Source organism: Anas platyrhynchos, chromosome 11 (genome assembly GCF_047663525.1).
Source record: "Anas platyrhynchos isolate ZD024472 breed Pekin duck chromosome 11, IASCAAS_PekinDuck_T2T, whole genome shotgun sequence".
In the NCBI taxonomy this organism is placed as follows: Eukaryota; Metazoa; Chordata; class Aves; order Anseriformes; family Anatidae; genus Anas; species Anas platyrhynchos.
The window spans coordinates 25,333,616-25,350,388 of NC_092597.1; the positions used below are offsets into that span (position 1 = coordinate 25,333,616).

A 16,773-nucleotide genomic window follows, 5' to 3' on the forward strand; every position below is an offset into this window, starting at 1 on the left:
AGAAGCGGTTGAGGATTGGAGAAGAGGTTGCAGATGATCAAGGAGCGACACGTGCAGGGATGGCTTGAAAACGGTATGGCTGCTTTCTCTTCTGTTTATCAGGTGTCCCAGGCAATGTGGGCTGTGGTGTTAGTCTTTAGAATCGGAACAAAGCAGGTGCTGAAATGCTGTGTCTGTTTTTTTTTGTGTTGGGGTTGCACCTTGATGAGTGTAGGGATGGGTTTTAAGTGGGTGCAGGGGAGAGCCTGGCCCCAGTGTCCTGTAGTGTGTTTTGACCCATCAGCATAGCCTTTTGGTTCTCAGGTAGCCTACTGAAGTTATTTTTTCCTGTGAGTGGAATGGAACAGAATTATTTTTTGGTGTGCAATCTGTTCTGCTCCTAGATTGTTCTTTCTATGTAAATGAATGATCGAGGTAATTCCAGATGGAAAAAGAAATCAATTGCTTACTTAGTTGTATTGTCCTTTTAATATTCAAAGCTGCAGCAACAGCATGGGGATTTTTGTTTCTAGAAACACCCTAGCTCTCCTGTCTGCACTCTGTATGCTGTTGAGCTAAGCATTATAAAGAAGTAAATAAACCACAGCTGCTGCTCCTCCTCTTTTTGTTTTTTTTTCTGCTTTCCCCAAGCACTTTCCCAGGTGGTTGGCTTCAGGGTTCAGGTGAGACCTAGTGGTAACTGAGTTGCAGGTGTGCCATCAGAGAGCTCCTTCTGCCTGGGCTGCACTTTTGGGTAAGTGCTTTGTTTTTCTTTCAGTTGTTTGGAGGGTTCTTTAGGTGGGTCAGAGTCTATGGACTGATGCATTTTGAAGTAGAAACTGGTACTCCTATCTTTTTGAGTTGGTAACTAGTAGGATCTGTCACTGTAAAGCAATCTAGTAGTAGGTGCCTGTATTGCACACAGCTCTTCCTCAGGTGAGTAGTTATAATGGCAGTTTTACGGATAGTATGGTGATGTTACTTTGTGTGTTTGCTTTGTGGTTCTGGTTCCCTTCTGATTTTTGCAGAATTACGGGGCTTTTTGTGAGTCTTTGCCTGTATGTCAAATATTATCAAAGTCATAACCTTTCTGTCAAAGTGATGGAGCAGGGTTTAGGAGAAATGTATCATGGAGGCTCCCTGTGTGAGCATGTGTCTGAAAATGGCAGCAGTGGGCACGTAAGGGGTAGTCTGTTTCAAGTTTAGGGACAGTTTGTTGTATTTCTGGAGCTTTTGCCTGTGGGTTTTCTGTCTGTCGAGTGTTTAGACCTTGCAGCCTTCTAGTCTTGATGTGCTTGAAGTGACTTATTACAAGTATGTTTATGAGGGGTTGCCAGGTACATTGTTTTTGGGAAACTGTGGAGTAATGTCTCTTGACCGCTTAAGTGCAGTAGTGCCTAGAGAGTGAGCAGGCTCACCACCTTCTTCTGTGCAGAATAAGTCCGCCCGGGCCCATTGCGGCGCTGCCTGGGCACACTTCTCAGGTAAATGTAGTGAGCAGATGAGGGAAAGGAGCTGGGAACAGAGATGTATTGCACAGTAGCATGTTGCATCAGTAGTAGTCAGCGTTGCGGAGGAGGTGGGTGTCAGGGCTGGCATGCTAGTGAATGCTGGTTCTCTGTATTTGCAAGTGATGATGAACCTGTTGGACGTAATTCCATTTGAAAAAGTTCCAGTTACTGGCCTGGTTGTGTTGTCCTTTCAATGTTAAAAGCTGCAGTAAAAGCATGGGGATTGTTGCTTCTAGAAACACCACAGGTCACCTGTCTGCTCTCTGCATGTTTTTCCAGTAAAGCAGATCTTAAAAAAAAAACAAAGAAAATAATAAAAAACAGCTGCTGCTGCTCCTGCTTTCTTTCTACTTCCTTGTGCTTTGCCCCTCCCCTTTTCCAGGTGATTGGGTTTGGGTGCTGGGCGGGGCCAAATGGTATATGAGCCCCAGGCATGCTATCAGAGAGCTCCTTCTGCCTGGGCTGCTCCTTGGGGTAAGTGCTTTGTTTTTCCTTCAGTCGGTTGCAGGGTTCTTTAGGCAGGCTGGAGTTTATAGATTTCTATAATTTTTAAGTGCTTGGAATTCACTTAATAGAGGGATGTTTAATAGAGGTTTCTGGCTCACTGTTTTTTTGGGATGGTGGGATACTCTTCTGTTTTGAGCTGTATTTTAATCTCTAGATGTATAAACCCACTTGTGTAATTCTCCAGAGGACTAAAACCAGCTTGATTGCATGGTACCTGTGGCTTGGTAGCGTAGATGCAGCATTACCAAGAGCCTGAGCAGGGTTGTATCAGAGTCACCTCTTTCATCTGCAAAGGGTAAGTCTGTGATTACCTCTGCCGAGGCTGCTGTGTGCGCGTGTCTTTTTCGCATTTGTGGAGCTCGTTTTTTTTTTTTTGTGTGTGTTTATGTTCTAACTTTTTTTTTTGAGGGGTGAATAGTGTGTGTGCTGAGCGTGGTTGGCAGGAGGAAGCGGGGAGCTCCTCAGGACTAGTAGGTTTGGTTTCTAGGAGTGTGCGGCAGCCTTCCTGTGCGATGCGACTGATTGTTGGGTGGGAATGTACCAGCTTGTGTGTGCTGGGCAATGTAGCTTGTGTAGTGTGTGTTGTGCGGCCTGGGCAGAGTTTGCTGTGGTGCTGTGAGCGTAGAATCTCAGAGCTGGTGAGCAGCTGAAGTACCGGAGCTGGGAAGAGAGAGGCATTGCAGCAGGTACGCTGTGGCTGTTTCAGAGTGTGCGTTTCTCTTGCCTCTGCAGGTGCTTTGTGCAGTTGTGGAGAGGGAAGGGAAATCCTCATGTCACGAAGCTCTGAGGGAAGGTGAGTGGTGTCAGCCTGGTCATCGCTTATCCTAAGCGAAGGGAAGACGCTCAGGTGTTTCCCTGTGAGGGTCTTAGGTGAGGCTGTTTGGGATAGAGGAGCAGTGTAGCAGGTGGGTGCTTGCAAGCACAGTGGCCATTGTATCCTTTTGTGTTCCCAGGTGGCGTGGGTGATGCTGGCCGCTCCTTTCAAGCTTGGACCTAATTTGCAGGTCCAGAGGCAAGTGGCCTGCTGTTTTGAAAGGATAAAAGTAAAGCTGGGGTTGCTTATGTTGTTGAGGGATGGGTGCTACTGCTGGCAGCTGAATGTTTATCTTCTTCCTGCCTTTCTCCTTTGTTCAGGTTGAAATGCAGTGCGCAGTGCAGGACCTCTCGACCCAAGCTGCCTCTGCAGTGACTCTGGTGCGTGATGAGCAGAGGTAGCTGTTATTTTTGGGGTGCGGTTGTCACTGCAGTTATTTTCCTACATTCAATAGAGTAAAATTCCAGTTTGCCTTTTAGAGGTGCTATAAGTGGGTGAAGAGAACAGATGGAAGCATGTGCCACGTGGGGCAGGCAAGCGGCTGAGGTACAGGAGGGGATGAGAGTATGTTGGGAATTGGCATAATTGTTCGATCTAAGCTTGCCTTAAGCAACCAGGGGTAGGCCTTAGAAATCTCAGGGCCTGCTGTAGCTGAGCAAACCAAGCTGCCAGAGTAACTGTGAGAAGCTCCCACGGAAATGACTCCCACATCACCCAATTAAGGAACTCAGAAAATATTGTTATCAGCAGCTGGCCTCAAGGACTAGGCCTATGTGAACGTTAAGCACAAAGGGGGTTGTTTTCCTAACTTCTAATCAAAAGGGGGATTCTTTTCTTGCAGGTGGTGTTATTTTCTTAACGGTTTGTCTGAGTGCTTTTGACCAATAATCTTGTGTGAAACACTGTCCATCCCTGTAAAGTTCACTATAAAAGTTAGGCTATTCGGGCAATAAAATGGTGAAGCATGATCTGACTCTGCTGGTGTCTGTCGTGCTTTCGTCCGTGCTTCGCAACAAGAGTGTGTGATTTTTTTCCTGGGGATGGAATGGAATTAATTTTGTTGGCATATAATCTGTTCTGCTCCTAGATTTTTTTTCAATGCAAATAAAAGTTTGAGCTAATTCCATTTGAAAAAGTTCCAGTTACTTGCTGGGTCGTGTTGTCCTTTCAATGTTAAAAGCTGCAGCAAAAGCATGGGGATTGTTGCTTCTAGAAACACCCCAATTTTCTTGTCTGCAGTCTGCATGCTGTTGAGCAAAAGCAGATTTCAAAAAAACCCAAAAAACAGGAAACACACAAAAAACAATAAAAAAAACACCATTGGGTCACTTGTGAATGCAACGATCATTTAATCCCTTTGTTTTCCTAGGTGGTGTGGGTGATACTGGCTGCACTGTTGGAGCTTGGATTCGGAGAGGAAGAGGTGAGCACAATCGTAGGTTGCATCAGCAGTAGTCAGCATTGTGGAGCAGGTGGGCATCGTGGCCGGCGTGCTAGTGAATGCTGTTACTCTGTTTTTGCAGCTGATGATGAGCCTTCAATTGACTAAGATGACAATCGGTGCCTGTGCATTTCTTGAGGTGGAAGGAATTTACCATCCAGCAACCTGAGAGCTAAGTTGGGGGGCGCCTGGTATTTGCATATCTGGAGTGGCTAATGGGAGCTGGGAGCCAGAGCAGCATGGAGCCAGCTAGCTGAATATACTTAGTGTCACTGTGAGGGTGGTTCAGGCTGGGTCACGTTCAGGCTGCTTGTGGCTTGGTCAACAGGCTAATAGAAGCAGCGGGATTATTTGGTAGCGTGAGTGTGTGCGCCAGGCAGGACAGTTTCCTTCTGTTCGTCTGTCTTGTAGTGTTGCTTCTGCAGTGTCTGTTCTGTGCTTCTCGGGTCTTGATATCCTCCTGGCTTTTTAGACCGGACTGACCAGACAGGCGACTTGGTAGCGGTGCTGAAGGGCCTCAATGCTTGTTTTGTCATCATGACTCTGATCCGAGCACTTCTTGTCTTGCAGTCGCTGCTTGAACTACAGATCTGTGTGAGGTCTTGCGATCTCAAACCGAATATGATGCACATCTGTTTCCATCCTCACTCTTGCAGAAGTCATCTGGGCCGCATCAGGAGCTCTTGCTTGGGAATTGATTTCCTGATATTTGTCTCAGGGGGTTTTCAGTCCCCATCCGTCTGGTCTCTTGTCTTGAAGGCAGGCTTTTTAGGCCTCCACCATCCCAGTTCTGGCAGTTGCTTCCAGTCGCGTGTCGTGACATTTGAGTCTCTGGTAGGGTCTGGTGCAGAGCACCTGTATCTGACTTGCTGTTGCCCTAGGGCTTCCCTCTGGGGGTCACTTTTTCTTGCGCCATGTGTTGTGTGTTTTGTTTGTAGTGTTTGTGGCGTGCCTGTGTGTGTATGTGTTTGGTCTGGAGCTGTCCTGCCTGGCAGTTAGTGATTAATGTGGCAGTGCATGGGTGTACTAATACACTGATGGGACTGTGTTGGTGAAGACATCCGGTCTGCCTCTGGGCATGTACTGAAGGGCAGCTGGCACAGTCATCTCTGGTGGTTGGCAGATGTGGATTTGGGAGAGTATATCTGCTTGTGAGGAACTTCTCACATAGTGCTTGAACGGTGTGCTTGAGGAGGTCTGTCGAATCTTGAAAGCTTACAGATATGGGGTTTTGAAACGTTTATTTTTATTTCTTTCCTGTCCCCAGTAGAGCGTAAACCTTTGGAGGAACCTGTCACAGGAAAGAGCTCCTTCTGGAACTGTTCATCAGTCGGTAGGCAGCTCGGTGACTGTCTTGATCTACTTCTGAGGTGCTGAGGCAAGGGGGCTGCTGTTTTGAAATGATAATATTGTAAATGGTCATGGTCTGAACTTGGGTAGACCTGTGCGGTGTCAAGAGTTGGACTTGATGATCCTTAAGGGTCCCTTCCAACTCAGGATATTCTATGATTCTATGATTCTATGAAATGGGGTCCCTTTTGTTGTGGAGGGACGGGTGCTAATGCTGGCAGTTGAATGATTGATTCTGTTGTGACTGTTCTAATTTGTTTAAGGTGAAATACAGTGTCCAACACGGGACTTGATGACCAGAGCTGCTTTTGGCAAGGTGAGCGATGAGCGCAGTTGTCACTGCAGTTACTTAACTACACAAAGTACAGTAAAAATCCTGTTTATATTTCAGGGGTGTTGTAGCTGGCCTAAGAGAGCAGATGGAAGCATCTGCATCAAGGGCAGGTAAGGGAGCAGATGAGAGTAACTGTCCCAGCTGTGCTGTGGCTTTGGATGTTGCTTCAGCCTGTGCTTTTCTTTTTGTTTCACAGGTGTGTCGCACAGGCTCAGAGGGGCCAAGCTGCACTCTGAAGAGCAGCACGAGAAGGGCGGGCTGGTTGTGAGCTGGATTGGAGCAGAACAGCCAAGTAGCACGAGGTGAGTGTGAAGGGTATCCATCTTCCTTTGCAGGTGCCATGGCAGGCTCTCCACAGAAGCGGTTGAGGATTTGAGAAGAGGTTGCGGATGATCAAGGAGCGACACGTGCAGGGATGGCTTGAAAACGGTATGGCTGCTTTCTCTTCTGTTTATCAGGTGTCCCAGGCAATGTGGGCTGTGATGTTAGTTCTCGAGAATCGGAACAAAGCAGGTGCTGATATGATATGCTGTGTCTGTTTTTTTTTGTGTTGGGGTTGCACCTTGGTGAGTGTAGGGATGGGTTTTAAGTGGGTGCAGCGGAGGGCCTGAACCCCAGTGTCCTGTAGTGTGTTTTGACCCATCAGCATAGCCTTTTGGTTCTCAGGTAGCCTACTGAAGTAAGTGATTTTTCCTGTGAGTGGAATGCAATTGACTTTTTTTTTTGGGTGTAAGCAGTTCTGCTCCTAGATTTTTCTTATTATGTAAATAAAAGATCAAGCTAATTCCAGATGGAAAAATCAGTTACTTTCTTGGTCAGTTTGTTCTTTTAATATTCAAAGCTCCAGCAAAGGCATGGGGATTTTTGTTTCTAGAAACACCCTAGTTCTCCTGTCTTCATTCTGCATGCTGTAGAGCTAAGCCATATAAATGAATAAAGAAACCACAGCTTCTGCTCCTTTCTGATTTTTTTTTTTGTGCTTTCCCCAAGCACTTTCCCAGGTGATTAGCTTCAGGTTCCAGGTGGGACCTAGTGGTAACTGAGTTGCAGATATTCCATGATAGAGCTCATTCTGCCTGGGCTGCTTTTTGGGGTAAGCGCTTTGTTTTTCCTTCAGTCAGTTTCAGGGTTCTTTAGGTGGGTCAGAGTCTATGGACTGATGCGTTTTCCAGTAGAAACCGGTACGCATATCTTTTTGAGTTGGTAACTGGTAGGATCTGTCACTGTAAAGCAATCTAGTAGTAGTATGTGCCTGTATTGCACGCAGCTCTTCCTCAGGTGAGTAGATATTATGGCAGTTTTACGGATGGTATGGTGATGTTACTTTGTGTGTTTGCTTTGTGGTTCTGGTTCCCTTCTGATTTTTGCAGAATTACGGGGCTTTCTGTGAGCCTTTGCATCTATGTCAAATATCAAAGTCAAAGCCTTGCTGTTAAGGAGATGGAGCAGAGTTTAGTTGAAATGTATCATGGAAGCTCCCTGTGTGAGCATGTGTCTGAAAATGGCAGCAGTGGGCATGTAAGGGGTAGTCTGTTTCAAGTTTAGGGACAGGTTGTTATATTTCTGGAACTTTTGCCTGTGGGTTTTCTGTCTGTTGAGTCTTTAGACCTTGCAGCCTTCTAGTCTTGATGTCCTTGAAATGACATATTAGAAGTATGTTTATGAGGGGTTGCCAGGTGCATTGGTTTTGGGAAACCGTGGGCCACGTTTTTTTGACCACATAAGTGCAGTAGTGCCTAGAGAGTGAGCAGGCTCACCTCCTTCATCTCTGCAGAATAAGTCTGCCCGGGCCCCTTTTCGGCGTGGCGCCGCCCAGGCCCCTTTCGGCGCGGCGCCGCCCGGCCCCATTTGTCATGTGGAGCTACTGAGCAGGTGAGTTAAAGGAGCTGGGAACAGACAGTTATTACACAATGATATGTTGCATCAGTAGTAGTGAGCGTTGTGCAGGAGGTGGGTATTAGGGCTGGGCAGCTAGTGAATGCTGGTTCTCTGTTTTTGCAAGAGATGATGAACCTGTTTGGCATAATTCCATTTGAAAAAGTTCCAGTTACTTGAATGGTTGTGCTGTCCTTTCAATATTAAAAGCTGCAGCAAAAGCATGGTGATTGTTGCTTCTAGAAACACCCCAGGTCTCTTGTCTGCTCTCTGCATGTTGTTTAGGTAAAAGTGATTTAAAAAGAATATAGTAAACACACACACAAAAAAAAAAAAACAAACAAAAAAAAAGAAAAAAACCACAGTTGGCTGAGTTGTTGTGAACACAACGATCATTTAATCCCTTTGTTTTCCCAGGTGGTGTGGATGATACTGGTTGCACTGTTGGAGCTTGGACTCGGAGAGGAACACGTGAGCACAATTGTATGTTGCATCAGCAGTATTCAGCATCGTGGAGAAGGTGGGCATCGTGGCTGGCGTCCTAGTGAATGCTGTTACTCTGTTTTTGCAGCTGATGATGAGCCTGGCAATTGACTATCATGAAAATCAGTGCCTGTGCATTTCTTGAGGCGGAGGGACTTTGCCATGCAGCAACCTGAGAGCTAAGTTGTGGGGCACCTGGTATTTGCATATCTGGGGTGGCTAATGGGAGCTGGGAGCCAGAGCAGCATGGAGCGTGCTGGCTGAATAGACTTGGTGCCACTGTGAGGGTGGTTCAGGCTGGGTCATGTTCAGGCTGCTTGTGGCTGGGTCAGCAGGCTAATAGAAGCAGCAGGATTATTTTGTAGTGTGAGTGCGCACGCCAGGCAGGACAGTTTCCTGCAGTTTGTCTTGTAGTGTTGCTTCTGCAGCGTCTGTTCTGTGCTTGTCGGGTCTTGATATCCTCCTGGCTTTTTAGACCAGACTGACTAGACAGGCAACTTGGTAGCGGTGCTGAAGGGCCTCAATGCTTGTTTTGTCATCATGACTCTGATCCGAGCACTTCTTGTCTTGCAGTCGCTGCTTGAACTGCAGATCTGTTTCAGGTCTTGTGTATCATATTGGGTTTGAGATCGCATCTGTTTCCATCCTCACTCTTGCAGAACTCATCTGGGCCACATCAGGAGCTCTTGCTTGGGAATTGATTTCCTAAGCATTGTCTTATGGGGTTTTCAGTCCCCATCCTTCTGGTCTCTTGTCTTGAAGGCAGGCTTTTTAGGCCTCCATCATCCCAGTTCTGGCAGTTGCTTCCAGTCGCGTGTGGTGACATTGGAGTCTCTCGTAGGGTCTGGTGCAGAGCGCCTGTTCTGACTTGCTGTTGTCATAGGGCTTTCCTTTTGGGGGTCACTTTTTCTTGCGCCTAGTGTTGTGTGTTTTGTTTGTAGTGTTTGTGGCGTGCCTGTATGTGTATGTGTTTGGTCTGGATCTGTCCTGCCTGGCAGTTAGTGATTAATGTGGCAGGGCATGGGTGTACTAATACACTGATGGGACTGTGTTGGGAAAGACATCCGGTCTGCCTCTGGGCACGTACTGAAGGGCAGCTGGCACAGTCATCTCTGGAGGTTGGCAGATGGGGATTTGGGAGAGTATATCTGCTTTTGAGCAGCTGTTTGCATAGTGCTTGAACGCTGTGCTTGAGGAGGTCTGTCAAATCTTGAAAGCTTACAGATATGGGGTTTTGAAATGTTTATTTTTATTTCTTTCCTGTCCCCAGTAGAGTGTAAACCCTAGGAGGAACCTGTCACGGGAAAGAGCTCCTTCTGGAACTGTTCAGCACTTGGTAGGCAACTTTTGTTTAATTTGTTTAAGTTGAAATACAGTGTACAACACGGGACTTGACGACCAGAGCTGCTTTTGTCAAGGTGAGCGATGAACGGATGTAGCTGGTACTTTAGGGGTGCAGTTGTCACTGCAGTTAGTTAACTGCACAAAATACAGTAAAAATCCTGTTTATATTTCAGGGGTGTTGTAACTGGCCTAAGAGAGCAGATGGAAGCATCTTCCTTGAGGGTAGGTGAGGGGGCCGAGGTAAGGGAGCAGATGAGAGTAAGTGTCCTAGCTGTGCTGTGGCTTTGGATGCTGTTTCAGCCTATGCTTTTCTTTTTCTTTTGCAGGTGTGTCGCACAGGCTGAGTGGGGCCAAGCTGCACTCTGAAGAGCAGCACGAGAAGGGCGGGCTGGTTGTGAGCTGGAGCTGGATTGGAGCAGAACGGCCGAGTAGCACGAGGTGAGTGCGAAGGGTATCCGTCTTGCTTTGCAGGTGCCATGGCAGGCTCTCCACAGAAGCGGTTGAGGATTGGAGAAGAGGTTGCGGATGATCAAGGAGCGACACGTGCAGGGATGGCTTGAAAAGGGCATGGCTGCTTTCTCTTCTGTTTATCAGGTGTCCCAAGCAACGTGGGCTGTGATGTTAGTGTTTAGTATCGGAACAAAGCAGGTGCTGATGGTGGTCTTCTTCGGTAGGCAAAGAGGTGCCCAAAGCCCCGTCCTGTGTAGCCTGAGCACACCTCGCTGAGGATGAAGCATGCTTTCCAGCAGTTCCCAAAACTGTGTTGAAGCTGAAATGCTGTGTCTGTGTTTGTGTTGGGGTTGCTCCTTGGGGAGTGTAGGGATGGGTTTTAAGTGGGTGCAGAGGAGGGCCTGGCCCCAGTGTCCTGTAGTGTGTTTTAACCCATCAGCATGGCCTTTTGGTTCTCAGGTAGCTTACTGAATAAATGATTTTTCCTGCAAGTGGAATGGAATTGAATTTTTTTTTTGGCGTGTAATCAGTTCTGCTCCTAGACTTTTCTTTCTATGTAAATAAAAGCTTGAGCTAATTCCAGATGGGAAAAAACAATCAACTACTTGCTTGGTCATTTTGTCCTTTTAGTATCCAAAACATTTAAGCGTGGTGCTGCCCCGGGCCTGTTACAGCGCGGCGCCGCCCCGGGCCCATTTCTCAGGTGGAGCTACTGAGCATGTGAGGTAAAGGAGCTGGGAACAGAGGTATTGCACAATGGTATGTTGCATCAGTAGTAGTCAGTGTTGTACAGGAGGTGGCTATCAGTGCTGGCACGCTAGTGAATGTTCGTTCTCTATTTTTGGAAGTGATGATGAAGCTGTTTGACGTAATTCCATTTGAAAAAGTTCCAGTTACTGCCCTGGTCGTGTTGTCCTTTCAATGTTAAAAGCTGCAGCAAAAGCATGGGGATTGTTGCTTCTAGAAACACCACAGGTCACCTGTCTGCTCTCTGCATGTTTTTCAAGTAAAGCAGGGGTAGGGGTAGTCTGTTTCAAGATTAGGGACAGCTTGTTATATTTCTGGAGCTTTTGCCTGTGTGTTTTCTGTCTGTCGAGTGTTTAGACCTTGCAGCCTTCTAGACTTTGTCCTTGAATTGACATATTAGAAGTACATTTATGAGGGGTTGCCAGGTATGTTTTTTTTGGGAAACCGTGGGGTATGGTTCCTTGACCACATAAGTGCAGCAGTGCCTAGAGAGTGAGCAGGCTCACCTTCTTCTTCTCTGCAGAATAAGTCCGCCCGGGCCCCTTTCGGCGCGGCGCCGCCCGGCCCCATTTGTCATGTGGAGCTACAGAGCAGGTGAGGTAAAGGAGCTGGGAACAGACAGTTATTGCACAATGATATGTTGTCTTAGTAGTAGTGAGCGTTGTGCAGGAGGTGGTTATTAGGGCTGGCATGCTGTTGAATGCTGGTTCTCTGTGTTTACAGATGGGGATGAGTCTGTTTAAACAAATTCTAGTTCAAAAAGTTTCAGATACTACCTTGGTGGAATGGAATTAATTTTGTTGGTGTATAATCTGTTCTGCTCGTAGATTTTTCTTTCAATGCAAATAAAAGTTTGAGCTAATTCCATTTGAAAAAGTTTCAGTTACTTGCTGGGTCGTGTTGTCCTTTCAATGTTAAAAGCTGCAGCAAAAGCATGGGGATCGTTGCTTCTAGAAACACCCTAGGTCTCCTGTCTGCTCTCTGCATGTTTTTCAAGTAAAGCAGATCTTTAAAAAAAAAAAAAAAAAAAACCAAAAAAAAAAAAACAAAGAAAATAATAAAAAACAGCTGCTGCTGCTTTCTTTCTACTTCCTTGTGCTTTGCCCCTCCCCTTTTCCAGGTGATTGGGTTTGAGTGCTGGGCGGGGCCAAATGGTATATGAGCCCCAGGCATGGTATTAGAGAGCTCCTTCTGCCTGGGCTGCTCCTTGGTGTAAGCGCTTTGTTTTTCCTTCAGTCAGTTGCAGGGTTCTCTAGGCAGGCTGGAGTCTATAGATTTCTAGAATTTTTAAGTGCTTGGAATTTACTTAATAGAGGGGTGTTTAGTAGAGGTTTGTGGCTTATTGTTTTTTAGGATGGTGCGATACTGCTCTGTTTTTGAGCTGCACTTTAATCTCTAGACGTATAAACCCACTCGTTTTATTCTGCAGAGGACTAAAACCAGCTTGATTACCGGCTACATGTGGCTTGACAGCGTAGATGCAGCATTACCAAGAGACTGAGCAGAGTTGTATCAGAGTCACCTTTTTTATCTGCAAAGGGTAAGTCTGTGATTACCCCTGCCGAGGCTGCTGTGTGTGCATGTCTTTTTGGCATTTGTGGAGCTCGGTTGTTTTTCTTTGTGTGTATGCATGTTCTTTTTTTTTTTTTTTTTGGTGGTCAAATAGTGTGTTTGCTGAGTGTGGTTAGAATGAGGAGGTGGGGAGCTGCTCAGGACTGGTAGGTTTGGTTTCTAGGAGTGTGCGGCATCCTTCCTGTGTGACGTGACTAATTGTTGGGCTGGAACGTTCCAGCTTGTGTGTCTTAGGCAATTGAGCTTGTGTAGTGTGTGTTGTGTGGCCCGGGCAGAGTTTGCTGTGGTGCTGTGGGCGAAGAATCTCAGAGCTGGTGAGCAGCTGAAGGCACCTCACAGCCACGGTGTACCTGCTGCAATAATACCTCTCTCTCCCAGCTGGAGAGAGCTGGGAAGAGAGAGGTATTATTGCAGCAGGTACACTGTGGCTGTGAGGTGCCTCAGAGTGCGCTTTTCTGTCTTTTTTTTGCAGGTGCTTTGTGCAGTCGTGGACAGGAAAGGGAAATACTCGTGTCACGGAGCAGTGAGGGAAGGTGAGTGTTGTCAGCCTGGTCATCTCTTATCTGAAGGGAAGATGCTCAGGTGTTTCCCTGTAAGGGTCCGAGGTGGCAGTGTAGATGCAGCATTACCAAGAGCCTGAGCAGGGTTGTATCAGAGTCTGCTCTTTCCTCTGCAAAAGGGTAAGTCTGTGATTACCCCTGCTGGGGCTGCTTTGTGTGCGTGTCTTTTTGGTATTTATGGAGCTTAGTTGTTTTTTGTGTGTGTATGTTCTAAGTTTTTGTTGTTTTTGAGGGGCAAATAGTGTGTGTGCTGAGCGTGGTTGGCAGGAGGAGGTGGGGAGCTGCTCAGGACTGGTAGGTTTGGTTTCTCGGGGTGTGCGGCAGCCTTCCTGTGCAATGCGACTGATTGTTGGCCGGAACGTTCCAGCTTGTGTGTCTTAGCCATTGTAGCTTGTGTAGTGTGTGTTGTGTGGCCCGGGCAGTGTTTGCTGTGCTGCTGTGAGCAAAGAACCTGAGTTAAAGCTGGTGAGCAGCTGAAGTACCGGAGCTGGGAAGAGAGAGGTCTTGCAGCAGGTACGCTGTGGCTGTGAGGTGCCTCAGAGTGTGTGTTTCTCTTGTCTCTGCAGGTGCTTTGTGCAGTTGTGGAGAGGGAAGGGAAATCTTCATGTCACGAAGCTCTGCGGGAAGGTGAGTGGTGTCAGCCATGTCATCCCTTATCCGAAGCGAAGGGAAGACGCTCAGGTGTTTCCCTGTGAGGGTCTGAGTTGAGGCTGTTTGGGATAGAGGAGCAGTGTGGCAGGTGGGTGCTTGCAAGCACCACGGTCATTGTATCCTTTTGTGTTCCCAGGTGGCGTGGGTGATGCTGGCCGCTCCTTTCAAGCTTGGACCTAATTTTCAGGTACAGAGGCAAATGGCCTGCTGTTTTGAAAGGATAAAACTAAAGATGGGGTGCCTTTTGTTGTTGAGGGATGGGTGCTACTGCTGGCAGCTGAATGTTTATCTTCTGCCTGTGTTTTGCCTTTCATTAGGCTGAAATGCAGTGTGTAGTGCGCAGTGCAGGACGTCTCAACCCGAGCTGCCTCTGCAGTGACTCTGGTGCGTAATGAGCAGAGGTAGCTGTTGTTTTTGGGGTGCGGTTGTCACTGCAGTTATTTTCCTACATCCAATAGAGTAAAATTCCAGTTTGCCTTTTAGAGGTGCTATAAGTGGGTGAAGAGAACAAATGGAAGCATGTGCCACGTGGGGCAGGCAAGCGGCTGAGGTACAGGAGGGGATGAGAGTATGTGATTTTTTTCCCGGGGGTGGAATGGAATTGATTTTGTTGGCGTATAATCTGTTCTGCTCCTAGATTTTTCTTTCTATTTAAAAAAAAAAAAAAAGTTTGAGCTAATTCCAGTTAAGAAAGTTCCAGTTACTTGCTGGGTCGTATTGTCCTTTTAATATTCAAAGCTGCAGCAAAAGCATGGGGATTGTTGCTTCTAGAAACACCCCAGTTCTCTTGTTTGTGCTCTGCATGCTGTTGAGCTAAGGCAGATTTAAAAAAAAGAAATAAAGGAAACACACACAAAAACCAACAACAACAAAAAACACCATTGGCTGGCTTGTTGTGATTGCAACGAACATTTAATCCCTTTATTTTCCCAGGTGGTGTGGATGATACTGGCTGCACTGTTGGAGCTTGGATTCGGAGAGGAACAGGTGAGCAGAACCGTATGTTGCATCAGCAGTAGTCAGCATTGTGGAGAAGGTGGGCATCATGGCCGGCGTGCTAGTGAATGCTGTTACTCTGTTTTTGCAGCTGATGATGAGCCTTCAATTGACTAAGATGACAATCGGTGCCTGTGCATTTCTTGAGGTGGAAGGAATTTACCATCCAACAACCTGAGAGCTAAGTTGTGGGGCACCTGGTATTTGCATATCTGGGGTGGCTAATGGGAGCTGGGAGCCAGAGCAGCATGGAGGCAGCTGGCTGAATAGACTTGGTGCCACTGTGAAGGTGGTTGAGGCTGGGTCACGTTCTGGGTGCTTGTGGCTGGGTCACCAGGCTAACAGGAGCAGCGGGATTATTTTGTAGCTTGAGTGCGTGCGCCAGGCAGGACAATTTCCTTCTGTTCGTCTGTCCTGTTTGCTTCTGCAGTGTCTGTTCTGTGCTTGTCGGGTCTTGATATCCTCCTGGCTTTTTACACCGGACTGACCAGACAGGCAACTTGGTAGCTGTGCAGAAGGGCCTCAATGCTTGTTTTGTCATCATGGCTCTGATCAAGCAGCGACTGCAAGACAAGAAGTGCTCGAAAGTGCAGATCTGTTTCAGGTCTTGTGCATCATATTCGGTTTGAGATCACATCTGTTTCCATCCTCACTCTTGCAGAAGTCATCTGGGCCGCATCAGGTGCTCTTGCTTGGGAACTGATTTCCTGAGAGTTGTCTTAGGGGGTTTTCACTCTCCATCCTTCTGGTCTCTTGTCTTGAAGGCAGGCTTTTTAGGCCTCCATCATCCCAGTTCTGGCAGTTGCTTCCAGTCGCGTGTCGTGACATTGGAGTCTCTCGTAGGGTCTGGTGCAGAGCACCTGTTCTGACTTGCTGTTGCCATAGGGCTTTCCTCAGGGGGTCACTTTTTCTTGCGCCTAGTGTTGTGTGTTTTGTTTGTAGTGTTTGTGGCGTGCCTGTGTGTGTGTTTGGTCCGGAGCTGTCCTGCCTGGCAGTTAGTGATTAATGTGGCAGGGCATGGGTGTACTAATACATTGTTTGTACTGTGTTGGGAAAGACATCCGGTCTGCCTCTGGGCACGTACTGAGGGGCAGTTGGCACAATCATGTCTGGTGGTTGGCAGATGTGGATTTGGGAGAGTATATCTGCTTGTGAGCAGCTGTTTGTATAGTGCTTGAACGGTGTGCTTGAGGAGGTCTGTTGAATCTTGAAAGCTTACAGATATGGGGTTTTGAAATGTTTATTTTTATTTCTTTCCTGTCCCCAGTAGAGTGTAAACCCTAGGAGGAACCTGTCACGGGAAAGAGCTCCTTCTGGAACTGTTCAGCACTTGGTAGGCAACTTTCGTTTAATTTGTTTAAGGTGAAACACAGTGTACAACACGGGACTTGACCATAGCTGCTTTTGGCAAGGTGAGCGATGGACAGATGCAGCAGGTACTTTAGGGGTGTAGTTGTCACTGCAGTTAGTTAACTGCACAAAATACAGTAAAAATCCTGATTATATTTCAGAGTTGTTGTAGCTGGCCTAAGAGAGCAGGTGGAAGCGTCTGCCTCGAGGGCGGGTGAGGAGGCCGAGGTAAGGGAGCAGATGAGACTATCTCTCCCTCTGTGCTGTGGCTTTGGATGCTGCTTCAGCCTATGCTTTTGTTTCTCTTTTGCAGGTGTGTCGCACAGGCTGAGTGGGGCCAAGCTGCACTCTGAAGAGCAGCACGAGAAGGGCGGGCTGGTTGTGAGCTGGATTGGAGCAGAACAGCCAAGTAGCACGAGGTGAGTGTGAAGGGTATCCATCTTGCTTTGCAGGTGCCATGGCAGGCTCTCCACAGAAGCGGTTGAGGATTTGAGAAGAGGTTGCAGATGATCAAGGAGCGACACGTGCAGGGATGGCTTGAAAAGGGTATGGCTGCTTTCTCTTCTGTTTATCAGGTGTCACTGGCGACGTGGGCTGTGATGTTAGTCTTTAGAATCGGAACAAAGCAGGTGCTGAAATACTTTGTTTTTTTTGTGTTGGGCTTGTACCTTGGTGAGTGTAGGGATGGGTTTTAAGTGGGTGCAGCGGAGGGCCTGAACCCCAGTGTCCTGTAGTGTGTTTTGACCCATCAGCATAGCCTTTTGGTTCTCAGGTAGCCTACTGAAGTAAGTGATTTTTCCTGTGAGTGG

At 47.3% G+C, this 16,773-nt stretch overlaps 2 long non-coding RNA genes across 6 annotated transcripts; both read left to right on the forward strand.

Moving 5' to 3' along the window:
* The first annotated feature begins 2,948 nt into the window (after positions 1-2,948).
* Positions 2,949-16,495, forward strand: LOC119714475 (uncharacterized). 5 transcript variants are annotated; one of them, XR_011812122.1, is made up of 6 exons: positions 2,949-3,009; positions 5,520-5,585; positions 5,866-5,918; positions 6,272-6,365; positions 6,938-6,979; positions 16,464-16,495. It is a non-coding gene; the product is annotated as an uncharacterized lncRNA (long non-coding RNA). The 5 variants fall into 5 exon arrangements; XR_011812124.1 differs by lacking the exon at positions 16,464-16,495 and adding an exon at positions 8,229-8,269 and having other exon boundaries at positions 6,927-7,029; XR_011812121.1 differs by lacking the exon at positions 16,464-16,495 and adding an exon at positions 8,229-8,245 and having other exon boundaries at positions 6,938-7,029.
* Positions 8,389-14,004, forward strand: LOC119714905 (uncharacterized). The gene is made up of 8 exons (XR_011812127.1): positions 8,389-9,630; positions 9,812-9,860; positions 9,965-10,076; positions 12,265-12,375; positions 12,880-12,940; positions 13,534-13,594; positions 13,755-13,805; positions 13,936-14,004. It is a non-coding gene; the product is annotated as an uncharacterized lncRNA (long non-coding RNA).
* Positions 16,496-16,773: the final 278 nt, after the last annotated feature.